The sequence below is a fragment of the Camelus dromedarius genome, chromosome 13 (genome assembly GCF_036321535.1).
Source record: "Camelus dromedarius isolate mCamDro1 chromosome 13, mCamDro1.pat, whole genome shotgun sequence".
Classification (NCBI taxonomy): Eukaryota; Metazoa; Chordata; class Mammalia; order Artiodactyla; family Camelidae; genus Camelus; species Camelus dromedarius.
Genome location: NC_087448.1, coordinates 70,537,902 through 70,552,119, shown reverse-complemented (window position 1 = coordinate 70,552,119; position 14,218 = coordinate 70,537,902). Strand labels below are relative to the sequence as shown.

Below are 14,218 nucleotides of genomic sequence, written 5' to 3'. Positions count from 1 at the left end.
TTCTATTTTCCTGGCAGGACCTCTAAAGCTTAGAAGGCACTGGCCGGGCAATGCTGCCTGAGAGATAAAATGAGAAACAGGACCAGCCCTTGCACTCCAGCCCCAACCAGGTAAGGAGGAGGGTGGGGCGTTCTCTGTTAAGAACATAGTGGTAGACATATTGCATTATTTAATTTAAAAAAGCCACAGGGACTGAAAGGAGGGCAATGTTCATTAAAAATCTGGAAAAGTGAGAAGGGCTGGTGGAGGAACTGGGATCCCAAGGGGTGAGAAGACCATGTGAAGAGAGGTGTGGACATTCCTTGAAGGCCATATTTGGTACAATTCCCTCATTTTACTGAAAGAGAGACAGAGGCTCAGGAAGGCCGGGGGCCGCAGAGCTCGCAAATGGTGGTGCCAGCACTTCAGATCATCGCACTGCTTGTCCAGAGACTTGTTCATCAACTGCATTTCACTCTCATTAAATGTAAAGCGTTTTGTTAGGACGAAATAAGTATTTCATATATTTAGGATGAATGGCAACTTAAATCTCTATTTAAAATTTTTTTTATTTGCATGCTTGTTTATAAAATATTAGAATAATGTGTCAATTTCTGGTGTACAGCATAATGTTTCAGTCATACATATAGATACATATATTCATATTCATATTCTTAAGTCTCTATTTTAAAATGAGTTTTTCAACCGATAGTTCATTCCGGATTACTGTCAGTATTCAATATCATCTATTGTTTTGCTTTCTCTAGAATAGTGTTTTTCAAACCACAGTTTGTAAGCCATATAATCAATTTGGTGTGCTGGAACCAATTTTTTTAAAGGAAGAAAACAATATAGAGTAGACTTAAATAGACTAGAATAGAAAATATTAAAATCTATCTAAGGTAGTAAGTGAAATAATTCTTCTATGGAACTTTTGCTTCAGTTATGTAATTATGTGTAAATGTGGATTTGCACTAGGTCTCCATATATAATTTAAATTCTAGTGATCGTCATGGTAAAAAAAAATTAATAAGCCTTAGCCAAAACAATCAGACAAGAAAAGTAAATAAAAGGAATCCACATCAGAAAGGAAGAAGTAAAACTGTCACTGTTTGCAGATGACATGATACTATACATAGAAAATCCTAAAGATGATGCTAAAAACTGCTAGAGTTCATCAATGAATTTGGTAAAGTTTCAGGATATAAGATTAATATACAGAGAGCTGTTGCATTTCTATACACCAATAATGAATGAACTATCAGAAAGAGAAGTTAAGGAAACAGTCCCATTTACCATCACATCAGAAAAAAAAAAAAAAGAAAAAACTATCTAGGAATAAACTTACCTAAGGAGGTAAAAGACCTGTATTTGAAAAACTGTAAGACACTGATGAAAGATGTTGAAGATGACCAAGATGGAAAAATACACTGTTTTTGTGGATTGGAAAAATTAATGTCATTAAAATGGCCATACTACCCAAGGCAATCTACAGATTCAATACAATTCCTATCAAAATACCAATGGCATTTTTCACAGAATCAGAAAAATTTGTATGGAAACACAAAAGACCCCAAAATAGGCAAAATAACCTTGAGAAAGAAGAACAGAGCTGGAGGAATCACACTTCCTGACTTCAGACTATACTACAGAGCTACTGTAATCAAAACAGTATGGAACTGGCACAAAGACAGACACATAGATCAGTGGAACAGAATAGAGAGTCCAGAAATAAACTCACACACTATGAACAATTAATCTAGGACAAAGGAGGCAAGAATATACAATGGAGAAAAGACATTCTCTTCAATAAGTGGTGCTAGGAAAACTGGATGGCTATATGTTAAAGAATGAAATTAGTACATTTTCTCACATCCCCCAAAATAAACTCAAAATGGATTAAAGACCTAAATGTAAGATGGAAACCATAAAACTCCCAGAAGAAAACATAATCAGAACAGTCTTTGACATAAAAGTAGCAATAGTCTTTTGGATCTGTCTCCTAAGGCAAAGAAAACAGAAGCAAAAATAAACAAATTGGACCTAATTAAACTTAAAAGCTTTTGCACAGCAGAGGAAACCACTGACAAAATGAAAAACCTTCTGAATGGGAGAAAATATTTGCAAATGATATGTCTGTTATGGGGTTATTATCCAAACTATATAGACAGCTCATACAATTCAATATCAGAACAAAACAACCCAATCAAAAAATGCGCAGATGCCCTGAATAGACATTTTTCCAAAGAAGACATATGGATGACCAACAGGTACATGAAAAGATGCTTAACATTGCTAGCCATCAGAGAAACAAAAATCAAAACCACAATGAGCTATCATTTCACACCTGCCAGAATGGCTATCATGTGGAGAAAAGGAAACTTGTATGCTGTTGGTGGGAATGTAAACTGGTGTAGCTGCTATGGAAAACACTATGGAGGTTCCTCAAAAAATGAAAAATAGAACTATCATATGATCCAGCAATTCCACTCCTGGGTATATATCCAAAGGAAATGAAAAGATTAATTTGAAAAGATAAATACACCCCAATGTTCATAGCAACATTATTTAAAATATCCAAGATGTGGAAGCAACCTAAATGTTCATCAATAGATGAATGTTATTGATAAAGAATATGAGATATATAGGTATATACACACACAATGGAATACTACTCAGCCATAAAAATCATGAAATCTTGTCATTTGTAACAAAATGGATGGACCTGGCGCGTATCAGCTTAGTGAAAAAAGTCAGACAGAGAAAGACAAATACCACATTAATACTCATATGGAATCTAAAAAATAAAACAAACTAGTGAATATAACGAAAGAGAAACAGATTCACAGATAAAGAGCACGAATTAGTGGGGTGAGGGAAGGGGGAGGAGCAAGATGAAGTAGGGGATTAAGAGACAAACTACAAGGCATCAAATAAATAAGATACAAGGATGTATTGTACAGCACAGGGAATATAGCCAATATTTCATAACAACTATAACTGGAATATAATCTTTAAAAATTGTGAATCACTTTGTTGTGCACCTGAAACTTACATAATATTGTACATTAACTATACCTCCATGACAACAAAAAGTTCATAAGTCACTGCTCTGGAAGATTTATTTTGTGCTATGTTTAAAATGTTCTAAGATGATATGTGTAAGAGTTAAATTTTAAGAACTATGATAAGACAATCCTGAAGAGGCACCATGATGAGTTGGTTAAGGTTGTTGACTCTGGAGCCAAGAGTCCTAGGGCTGCGAGTCCCTCTCCACCACTAGGCAGCCGTGTGACCTTCGGTAAGTTTCTTAACCTTTCTTTGCCTCAATTTCTGCTTCTGTAAAAGCAGAACAAGTTACTAACTTCTTCATAGAGTTGTCAATAGGATGAGCTATCATTCACATCAAACACAGAACATTTCCTGCCACTATAAGCACCATACAAGCAGTTTATTACATAAAATTGCACAATTGGCTCGTATTTTAATTTTCAATACTTTATCTTTTCTCCACAATGGCAGAACACCATTAAGATTTTTGATTGAGGTAGTATGCTATCAACCATCACTCAGTATAAGCAAGTTAATGAAAGTCAACTCAACTAACATTCTACCTGATACCATGTAGGTAACCCAGTGAACATTTTCATGGACAAATGGATTTGAATGAATACAAAATGTGAATATTATACATTACAGTAATTATTATTTTTGTTGCTAATTAATTATAAAACAGCGATAATGTCAGATAATTAGTAGCAGTATAGAGAGCTTCTGCAAATTGAACAGCCTGCAGCAACCCAATCTATCATTTGAGTCTATGACAGAGCTTATTTGGAAGAATCTCTACTTAAGCTTTCTCACTATAAACTCAGTCAACAGAAGCGATTGCAATGGTACCTGGTAACAGAAAAGGATAGTGTATGTTTTCACGGAGTTATAACAGTGTTGCTCTGCTTTTGGTAATAGAGGACGTTTCTGTTGTGAAGGCAGTGACATCAAAAATGTCAGTGTAAAACAGTACTGTGTAACACATATAAACTCTTACATTTCATTGAAAACCGAAAAGTTTTACAGTTATTAAATAAAATGCCGAAAAGTGATACCATTTTGAGAAAGAGGGTTGAAACACATGTTGGATATCCTTCAATTGAAATAAAGAGCAGTATATTTATTGCACTTAGCCCTACGTAGAAGGATTACTTGATTTTTTTATTCATGATGAGTCTTCATTTGTAGTGAAGTACGCTGTTAGTGGTGTCTATAAAATCAGTCTTTGCTGAGACCTACATGGGTAATTAACTTCATTAAAAGCTTCGTGTTCTTCATCACCCTGTTGAACTTTACAGTGTAACATCACCCGTCTATTTACTAGTAGGCAGTCGTTTTAGATAATCGTGAAATAGGGGTCCAGCTCCTCTACCCAATTACTCCCCAACCGCACCGGCCGCAGTCCCACCGACCGCCGCCAGGGCGAGGCCGAGGCCCGGGCCTCCGCGCTCGCCTCCTGACGTGAACCCTCGGACCCCGCACCGCCGGGGGACGTGCGCCCGAGACGTAGGTGTAGACGGCGAACAAAAGAGGAGCCCGCGGCCGAGGTGGCTCCGCGGTCGGAGCTCGCCCGGCCTGGCCCGGCCCACCCGCCGCAGGGCAGGCCCGGGACCTCCGTCCGCCCAGTGGACCGGGGAGGCCGGGAGGCGGCGGCCGCGCCGAGGGGCGGACCCGGCGCGGGGCGGCCCAGCCCTTCCGACAGGCGGGCGCCCGACTCGGGGCGCCCGCAGCCGCCTCCATCTTGGCTGGCGGAGGCGGGGAGCGGCGTCTGGCCCCGGCCCCGTCGCGCCGGCCCGTCCCGGGGTGCGGGCGCCGGCGGCGGGCGCCGTCCCCGCGGCCGGGCGGCGGGGCCCAGCCCGGGCTTCCCGGGACGAGGTGGAAGGGCCCCCAGGTCCCCCCGCGGCCCCGACAAAATGGAGGACGTCGTCTCCTCCCGCAGCCATGACGGGAGTGGGGGACGCCTCCCCACGGGGCTGAGTGAGGGGAAGCGCTGCTGGCCCTCGGAGCCCTCGGGCCCTCCCCGCCGCCCGCCTGCGGGCCTCCGGGCCTCCGCTCCCGTCCCCGCCGGCCGTGCCCGCCCGCCCCTCACGGGGCTCCCAGACACTGGGCAGGGAGGGCGTTGGGGACATCGAGGCCGCGGCGCTCCTCGGGCGGCGTCGCTCGCAGCCGCTGCGGCGGCCAGGCGCCTAGGCCAGGGCAGGGGGAGGCGGCCCGGCTCAGGCCCTCGGGCTTCGTGGCCCCAAGAGTCCCCAACCCCAGGGGCCAAGCCGCGGCCGGTGCGGCGGACACGGGAGTCGGCGGCCCGACCCTGACGGGCCGGGGTGGGGGTGGGGGTAGCGGTGGCGGTGGCGGGGGTGGAATGGAGGTTCGGGGGCGTGGCCTGCGCCTGACGGACAGGGACCGGGCCCACCCCCTGGAGGGGGGTCCTGAAGGAAGGCGGACGCAGCCAATGGGCGTACCCGAAGCGGCCGTCCCTCCCTCCCCGCCCGCCAGTGAGGGCGCGGTGGGCAGGGCCTGCCGGGCCGGGCCGCGCCGCCGCGGCCGCCGCCTCCGCCTCCTCACCAGCGCTAAAGCCGGGACTGGACCGAGCGGAGTTGCGCGTGTTGCCGAAGGGGGGTGGGCCGGGGGCGGGGAGGTTCGTTCCGCGGAGCCGCAGCCAGAACCGGGTGAGGCTTGTCCCCGCTGTCTCTCCAGCTCAGGGCCGCCGACAGTGGGGGTGGCCGGGAGCGGCGCAGCCTCCGGAGGCGGAGGCGGAGGCGGAGGCGCCGGGAGGCGGAGATGGGTGAGGGCGGCCTCCGGAGCCTCCCACCGACCCAGGACGAGCGCCCCGCGGCGCGGCCGCCGTCGCCGCTGCTGCCGCGTCGGGGCCTCGGGCTGCTTGCGGCTCCGCTCATGTCCCAGGCGCCTTGGCGGGCGGCCCGCGGGCTGCGGGAGTGCGGGTGCGGCCGCGAGGGCCGGGTGAGGCGGGCGGCGGCGGCGGGGGTCGCGCGGGGCCGGCGGGGGCGGGTGCCGGCGGCGGGGGTCGCGGGTGGGGGTGGGGCGGGTGGGGGAGGGGCGCCTCTATGGGCGCTCGCGGCGGCGCTCGCACCCTCCTGGCCGCGGCGCGAGGTCCCCAAGTTTTGGGGCTAGGGCGCGGGCCCCCTGCGCCGGGTCCCCTCCTCGGCCGCCTGGCCCAGCGCGCGCGCGGTCCGGGCTCCGCACGTATTGTTTGGCTGGGTCTCTAATGGCGGACGGGGAGGCAGCGCTGCCGGTCGCCGACTGCGGGGGGGCAGGTCTCGGGCCCCCGGGCAAGTGCTCGGGGCAAATGCAAGGGGTTTCCGCCCGGCGGCGACGCGAGCCTCCCCTCGAACCCGAGTGGGCCCTGGCGCGGCGGGGTCGACGCTGGGTGGGCCTATTCGGGGGAACAGGATTCCCCGCTGGCGTCGAGGCTGCGCTCGCCCTTCCCCCTCTCCCTCCGGGAGAAAGCTTGCTGCCCTCCGCCTCCTCCCTCCAGGTTTTGCCTTTCACGTGGGTTTGGTCCCAAATAAATATTTCACGCCGTCTTGCTCCACTTCACGTAGGAGGGGGTTGTTGGTCACGGCCTGGGGGGGCAGTAATCGAAGGGCCGAACCTCCTTGACCTCTTATTCCCTTCTCTGCCTCCTCTTGGTGGAAAGGGCTTGGTTCTCCCACCTGGTTAGATGTTCTTGATCCATTTTTCATTTTTCCTCTTATCCCAGGACCAGGAATCGTCTTCAGCCCTACCTGGTACATCTTGGGCAGAAAGTGAGGAGGAAAACACCCCCATTGTGAGTCCTTGGCCCCTGATGTGCTGCTCTTCGGGGACGTTGTCAGGTTGTAGGGCCTCAGCCCGGGGACCAGCGTCTCCGTCGCTTTGCGGGAGGAGCTCCCTGGGGTGGCAGCTGCCCCCGGGCGCAGCCCGGTGATGGCTGTGAGGCAGCTGGGAGTGGGTACCGCTGTTTGCACCGCTGCAGACATCGCTCCTGCTGCAGTTCCAGCCTCAGCAACCAGACGACGGGCCCTGCAGCTGCTCACGTTACCGGGGAGGGGTGGGCGAAGGAGGGCATATGGCGGGTGCCCCCTAGAGGCCCCGAGTGGGAACGGAAGCCATTCCTTTCTAACGCTGGGTGCGACCATCTTTAACACTTTATTCCTTTGCAATGCATAATTGATTGAAGGAGTTGGGGACATAGGAAGACGTATTTAACGCTTGTGTCTGACTTAAAACACAGATTTTGTCTCGGAGTTCTCGAGTCGGTAGATCTCTTTCATGTGCTTGCCTAAGAAGGGGCATGAAATCTGCTCCTCCAGTACTTTTTAAAACCAGTATGCTGATCACACCAGTCTGCTGCTCTTGTTACTTAGCCCCCATCTTCTGTGATGCTGACCCTTCACTTTAGTTATTGAACGTGTTAGCTGGGAGTTACTGTTTAATGCTGGCATTTTGTTGGTTTTAAGGTGGTTTTGTGCCAGACAGTAAGATAAACATTGAGTCAAATTTTCCATCCATTGAAATTAGTTACAAAATATCAGTGAAGCTAGCATTCTGGACACATTGTATCTTTGGAGCCCACTGACAGTGATATTTGTAACTTGTAGATCTCTGTCAGAAGTGAGACGAGTAAAGTAGCTTATCCTTAAATATTAAGTCCCAGACGGGTCCAGAGTTACTTGATGATGCATATATGCTGACTACTGATGGTGAAGGATGGTAGGAGGATGGCTATTGGACAAACAGCATTTTAGGCAAGTGCCACGCACTTTCATGTGTTGTTTCCTTTAATGTTGGCAAATACCCTACAGGGTAATAAAAAAAAAAAAAAAAGCTGTATTGAGCCCTTACTGTATACCAGCACAGTAAACAAGTTAATTGTGGAAACTTCCAGATTTATGAAGGAGAATAGTATATTAAATCTCTGTGTAACTATCATTTACATTCTGTGATTATCAACATGTCTAAGCTAATTTTTAACATGCATTAAGTAATTTAATCCTCACCGAAACCCAGTGTTTTATTTCCTAATTTGTAGAAGATGAAACAGATGCATGGGCAGAGACCCAGGTAGTAGTAGTTGGTAAAGTAAGGGTTTGGACTTAAGCAGTTTGAAACAGGCCTGAGTTGAGCAACTGTGCTGTCCTGTTTTAAAGTATGTAATATGCTTGTTATACAAATTTAGAAAGTGAAACCGTGAAAAAAAATTGAAAGTTAGAATCTTCTTCACCTATGTTCTTTTCCAGAGGGTAAACAAATATAAAATGTTTGACTCTTACTGGGTACCTTTAAAAAAAAATAATGGCACTATAGTTACCAGTAAAAATTAAACTGCCTTTAAACTAACAGGGTTTATATGAATCAGAAATAGTATATTCTCTCTTTTCAATGTGTCTGTGTACAATTTAGAGTTTGTAATTGTTTCCTAAATTAACTTGAATAAATATAACTTTTGTAATGATTTGAAAGCTCTTTTCAGGCATTGGATCAGATAGATTGGAGCAAGGATTAGATCTTTCAACTAGAGGGGCACTGTCTATTTTATCACCACTTCTTTTCACACAAGATTTACCTTTCTCAAGTTTTTTCCTTTGTTATTAATTGTGATGTTGATGGGAGAAGGTTGATAATTGGTTATCTTTAGTTTGGGGAGGAGGACATAAAAATATATAGTCAGGACTTTCCTGTAACCTCAAGGCATGTAGACTAATGAAAGCCATGGTTCTTTCAAATACAGTTGACCCTTGAACAACATGGGTTTGAACTGTGCAGGTCCACTTGTACCTGGATTTTTTCAGTAGTAAATACACCATTACATGATCTGCAGGCGGTTGGGTCTACGGATACAGAGGAACCCAGTACAAGGAAGGACCAACTATAATAAGTTATACACGGCTTTTCAGCTGTGCAGAGCCTTGGCTCCCCTAACTTCCCAAGTGTTTGGTTGATATGGTTCTTGTTTTACTTAATGATTCAGCTCAGAATTAAAAATTAAAAACATCAGCTAATGGTGCTTTAATTTGCCAGACAGTAAGATGAAAATAACCTGACAGTTGTTAATTGAGCTTGATTATACTTAACTTTATTGTGCACTTAATGTGATTAGGTGCTTTTAGATGTACTTATGAAGTATTTTGACATTTAAAAATACTTCATATATTTATGGCACTTTCTTTAATGCATCTTTAAGAGTATATGTTCCTCCTGCCTGCCTTTTAAACAGTTCAGGGAAGGGTACAGAGTGGTTACTACTTTTCCATGTTCTACTTTTATGTAATCCAGTGGGTTGGACTTTCATTCCTCATGTGGGGAGACAACCCTGGATCACTCAGATTTCACACAGATGCTGACATATGAGTGGTACATACTTTGTGTGGGTGTGGACCCTTGACATGCCATCTTTGTACAACAATGTTCATATTCTTAAAACTGTTTATTGTATATTGCCCTTGTTTGAGGTACAAAACTGCCTAAACTTAATGCATTTGTGATGAAGTGAATCTTTACCTGTAATCAGTGCCATGGTATTACTGTGATGGGCAGAACAGGTCTGAGTGCTGGAGCTCCTTGTCAAAAGGTGTGGTTTAATTAAGAAATTTTACATTTTTATTCTTCCTAAGCATTCTTATCTGTCTGTGCCCCCATTTAACAATATTATTCATCTATTTCATATTCAACTTGTGTGTGTGTTGTTTTTTGTTTTGGACAATGCAAGGTGAGTCCAAACCCAAGTGTTTTCTCCCATTGGATTCTCTAATAGTATTTTATGTGGGGCATTTTGGAAGTTTGGAAGCAAGTACACAGATTGTTTTGACTCCATGCATTTTCCATTTTTTGATTTCAGTTGGTTAATTTTCCTCTGTTTCTGTCAAAGCATAGAACTGAACAAGATTTTTAAGCTGTTCAGATGTAAACATTCTTACGGACGGCTTCAATATGTAAGACCTATAAAGTTGTCAGAAGAGTTGCTGTTGGATAAATTCATAATTTTGAACTGTGGGGCTCTGGGTTAACAACTATGATTTATTTTTATTTTTTGTTTTACTTGTTTACCAGGAAGAAAATAGTTTTACATAGTTGGAGTTGCAAGTTTTGTATCTGCAACCTGTTTTTTTTTTTTGAACAAGTCACTTTGTAACTTTAGGTTTCTGTTATTAAAATAGTAACTAGAAGAGAATTATGAAGGCCGGCACCAAACACTTGGTAATAAGATAAGCTGGCCATCTTAAGTGTGTTAAAAGTTGGATTACAACATATTTTGAGCATATCTGCTGTTTTGTTGCGTATTTTCAAATGTATTATTTTTTTGGATCAGGTTTTATACATTTGAAGCACTTTGTAACTGCAGAATAAATTTTTGTGAACTAAGTCTAATGTAGCATTAAAATGTGTAGAAAGATTTGCAAAATCACTTGATCACGTGATTAATTTGGGATTTGTTTATTTCTATTTTATTTTTAATTTCGTAGCAGTCCATTGAAAATTAGAAGTAATAAAATTTAAGAGAAATTTAAGGTCTAAGTTAAAAGAAGAGTATGACTGGTGGGGGTTTTATTTTTATCGATTTAGTCAATGTCCCATAAGTATTAATGTTTACTACTTCAAGAAATGATTTAAGAGTAAACTTTGGATATTAGGATAAATAGGGAGTGAATATTTAATAGGCCTGGCCCAAAAATTACTTCTACATATTTTGTTATTACATGTTATCTTGTTTTCATTTATCTATCTTGCAGTTATTAAGTTATTAGAGAATTTCAGCCATTCTCTTTAGTGTCAGCAGGCTGCCAAAGATCAGATTTCTCTTCTCCAGAGGGTTCTACATTTTTTTCTCTCGTGTTCCTAGTGATTTGAAGGTTAAATTTGTTTTTGTGAATTTACAGTACTTTATCCTTAAATTGTTAAATATTTTAGTATGATTTTTGATACTGTAATTTTAAGTTAAATTTACTAGGAATAGAATTAATTGTTGCAACCTCATTAAAAATTTTGGGAAGGATCTGTTATAATTCTAGCAATAAGCTTATTTCTTTGTAACCATACATTTTGACTGAATAAGAAAAATACTTAAATTTTTAAGTAAATATTTTAAGTGAAATGATGCACAGAGATTTCAGTCAGAAGAGTTTATAAAATATGATTAATAAAATGAGACAAGTTCTTCAGTGGTTTTACTTTATAGCAATGCCATGTGTATGTTACTTTTTCCGTAGTAGCCTAGATTCCTTGTCTGGACTTAGTATTGTAAGAATTTAAGCTGAAATTATGGTTTTGTAACTTAAAAACATTAAAGACACTTTCTCTTAAAATAATGGACAAGTTTCTTAATCATTTATTTCAAAGAGACATGTCTTTTGCCCAGGAAGAGTAGTATTTCTTGTATTACTGAGCTGGACCAGACTGAAAATGTAGTTCAGGGTAGTAAGGGCACAGTGGAAATCATCTGTTCAACAGATTGTATATTGTAACACCCACTATATATCAAGTGGTCATAAAAGATGTGTTCTCTTAATGCTGGCTAGCAGTTTCTTTGGGTCCAACGATTATCAGATTAATGAGTTTTGTTTACAGTTCTATAGAAGTGAAGAAATGTTAGGGTGGAAGTGAAAATTTAGGTTAAATGAAATTTTTATCTTATCCTTTTGTTTTAGATTTATTTGTATTTGTATTTTTTTTCTTTAAAGCATGTAATTGTAAGTATTTTAGTTTAAGTATTTACTTTATCTGGCCCTAAAGTGGTATCTGAATTCTATCTTTGCTTCTATGTTTGTTTTTGAAGTAGTGAAAAATTTCCCTTTGTCTTAGTCATATAAAATCATTACTGTAAAATTAAACTTGTTTCAGCTTTACAACTTCCATTACTATGAATATTGTCTCACTTTCTATGTTTATTTTTATATGTCTGTTTTAATACTGTATCATCCTGTTTCTCACTCAAGTAAGTTTTAACTCCTGCCTCAGAAGTCATTCCATTCTGTATCTCTGAACAATTTTAGTTGTTTATCAAAGCTTGTGTTCAGGTGGGTCTTTGTCCTCTGTGACAGACTCCTGACTTCTGTTATCTTTGTCAGCTTTACTTATGTATCACATTTTCCATCCTTGATGTCCTTGCCCAGCCATTTTCATCCTATCTTTCGCCTGGACTTGTTCATTTGCCTTTCCTAACTCCTTTCACATTTAAAAAAAATTAGCACAAGTATGTGGGATAGCATCCTGTGTTCTAAGTCTGATTCTGCTGTACTTATGTGAGGCATATTCAGATTTTACTGAACTTTTGACTTTGGTGAGATCACGGAATGTGGGTGTGGTTCTAGTGGTATGTTGGACCCTTACATGGGAAGGGGACTAGTGGGACTTAATTTTGCAGTTTTTCTGCCTAAAAATCTAAATTCCGTTTTTGTTAAGTAACAAAAATGCTAGGGGATTTGCAGTGTGACATGAGTTTGTAGTCAGATAGTTTGGGGTTCAAGTCTGCCCTTCTCGTGAAGGAACTCTTGAGGTGATGAAGGTGTTTTAAAACTAGATTGTGGTGATGACTGCACAAGCGTATAAGTTTACTAAAAATCATCAGATTTCACTTAGTTTATTTTATGTAAAGTATGCTTCAGTAAAACTGTAAAAAACCAGTTTTACTCTACCATTGACCAATTTGTGATCTCTGGTAAGTCATTTAACCTCTGAGCCGTAGTTTCCTGAAAGGACAAATTAACATAGTAATGCATGAGTGCTATGAGACATGAATAAAGAACTGGCCAGGAATAGGTGCTCAGTTAAATTGGCTGCAATTTTCAGTCTGTCTTATGGACCAAACCTTGTGGGTTTGTTGCCACTGCTAGTGCAGCACACTCGCCGACTGCTCCTCTGATGGTAGAGAAGGGTGGTACCTGCCTCTTTGCTGCCTTCTCTTGGGTGCTCCTGCGTTCGCCAGCGTGCTCCAGAGCCTATGCCTTCCGCAGACTGCCTGTTCCCGTACTTTTTCACAAGAAATTCATTGATTGGCGCTCTGAACACTACACCACGTCTGTTTGAGGTCACTGGTGACTTAATTTTCAAATCTTTAGGTGTCTCTTTTTTGTCTTAATTCTGTAACGTTTGAAATTTATTATATTCCTTGAAACTCTCTTGCCTTCTGTGACTTTGAACTCAGCATGAGCTTATACTTCTGACAGTCTCCTTCACTTCCCCTCATGGACTCTCAAATATTGAGACCTTTAGTGTCCTTTCTTCCTCAGGTACTCAGCGCTCCTGTTTTGTTTCGTGCTTTGACCTCAGTCCATCGTGTTGCAAAATGGCAGTTATACTTGTAAGACAATTTCATCTCCCTCTCTCCTCCAGTCTGCAGCCAGGTGAATTTTCCATAAAGCCCAGGCTGATCACATCACTCACTTTGCAAAATCTTCAGCAATTCTTTGGCATGTGAAACAGAATACAAGCTTACAAAGTAAGCCGGGGCTTTAACACTCTTAAAAAAGAACTCAGTTAGGAAATGTATTATGTGTGATTTCTTTTAGGTAGGTTCTCAGAGTTCAGTTTGGTGAGACAATCATGTAAATGAGTAAATATAAACAACGAAGCATAATAGGCAGCATACAGAAATGAGTAGCTGTGTGGACATCAGAAAGGACAGTTCTTAGTATTTTGATTATAAAAGTAAAACATGCCCTTACAATCAAGTCTTTGTAAGTACATGGCATAGAAAATGTAAGTTCCCCTATAATCCTATTTCTTTTTTTTAACATTTTTTATTGATTTATAATCATTTTACAATGTTGTGTCAAATTCGAGTGTTCAGCACAACTTTTCAGTTATATACGTGAACATATATATATTCATTGTCACATCTTTTTCTCTGTGAGCTACCACAAGATTTTGTGTATATGTCCCTGTGCTATACAGTATAATCTTGTTTATCTATTCTACAATTTTGAAATCCTGTCTACCCCTTCCCACCCTCCGCAATGCTATTTCTTTCAATGCTTGCATTTTAAAATATATTCTTGTGATTTTTTTCCCTGCTCATTTTGCATGTGTACTATTACCAACGGTGGATATTTTTGATAATTCCTTCCCTATCTTTATGTTGCAAAAGTCTTCAGCTAATTAATGCTTGAATTCTGCTGTCGGTGTATTAGACCAGTTCACAAGTCTCAGTTCTGTGTGAATAGAGGGTTAGTGTACTCTAGTGAAAGGCACGTGG

At 42.7% G+C, this 14,218-nt stretch overlaps 1 protein-coding gene across 4 annotated transcripts in view; it reads left to right on the top strand.

Annotated features, from left to right (window-relative positions):
• The first annotated feature begins 6,748 nt into the window (after positions 1 to 6,748).
• Positions 6,749 to 14,218, top strand: part of ZMYM2 (zinc finger MYM-type containing 2) — a 68,605-nt gene continuing 61,135 nt past the window's right edge. For all 4 annotated transcript variants that reach the window (XR_010383719.1, XM_010988723.3, XM_031465690.2 and 1 more), the window contains exon 1: positions 6,749 to 6,817. The gene's annotated coding sequence lies outside the window, so the exon portion shown is untranslated. The remainder of the gene's footprint in view (positions 6,818 to 14,218) is intronic.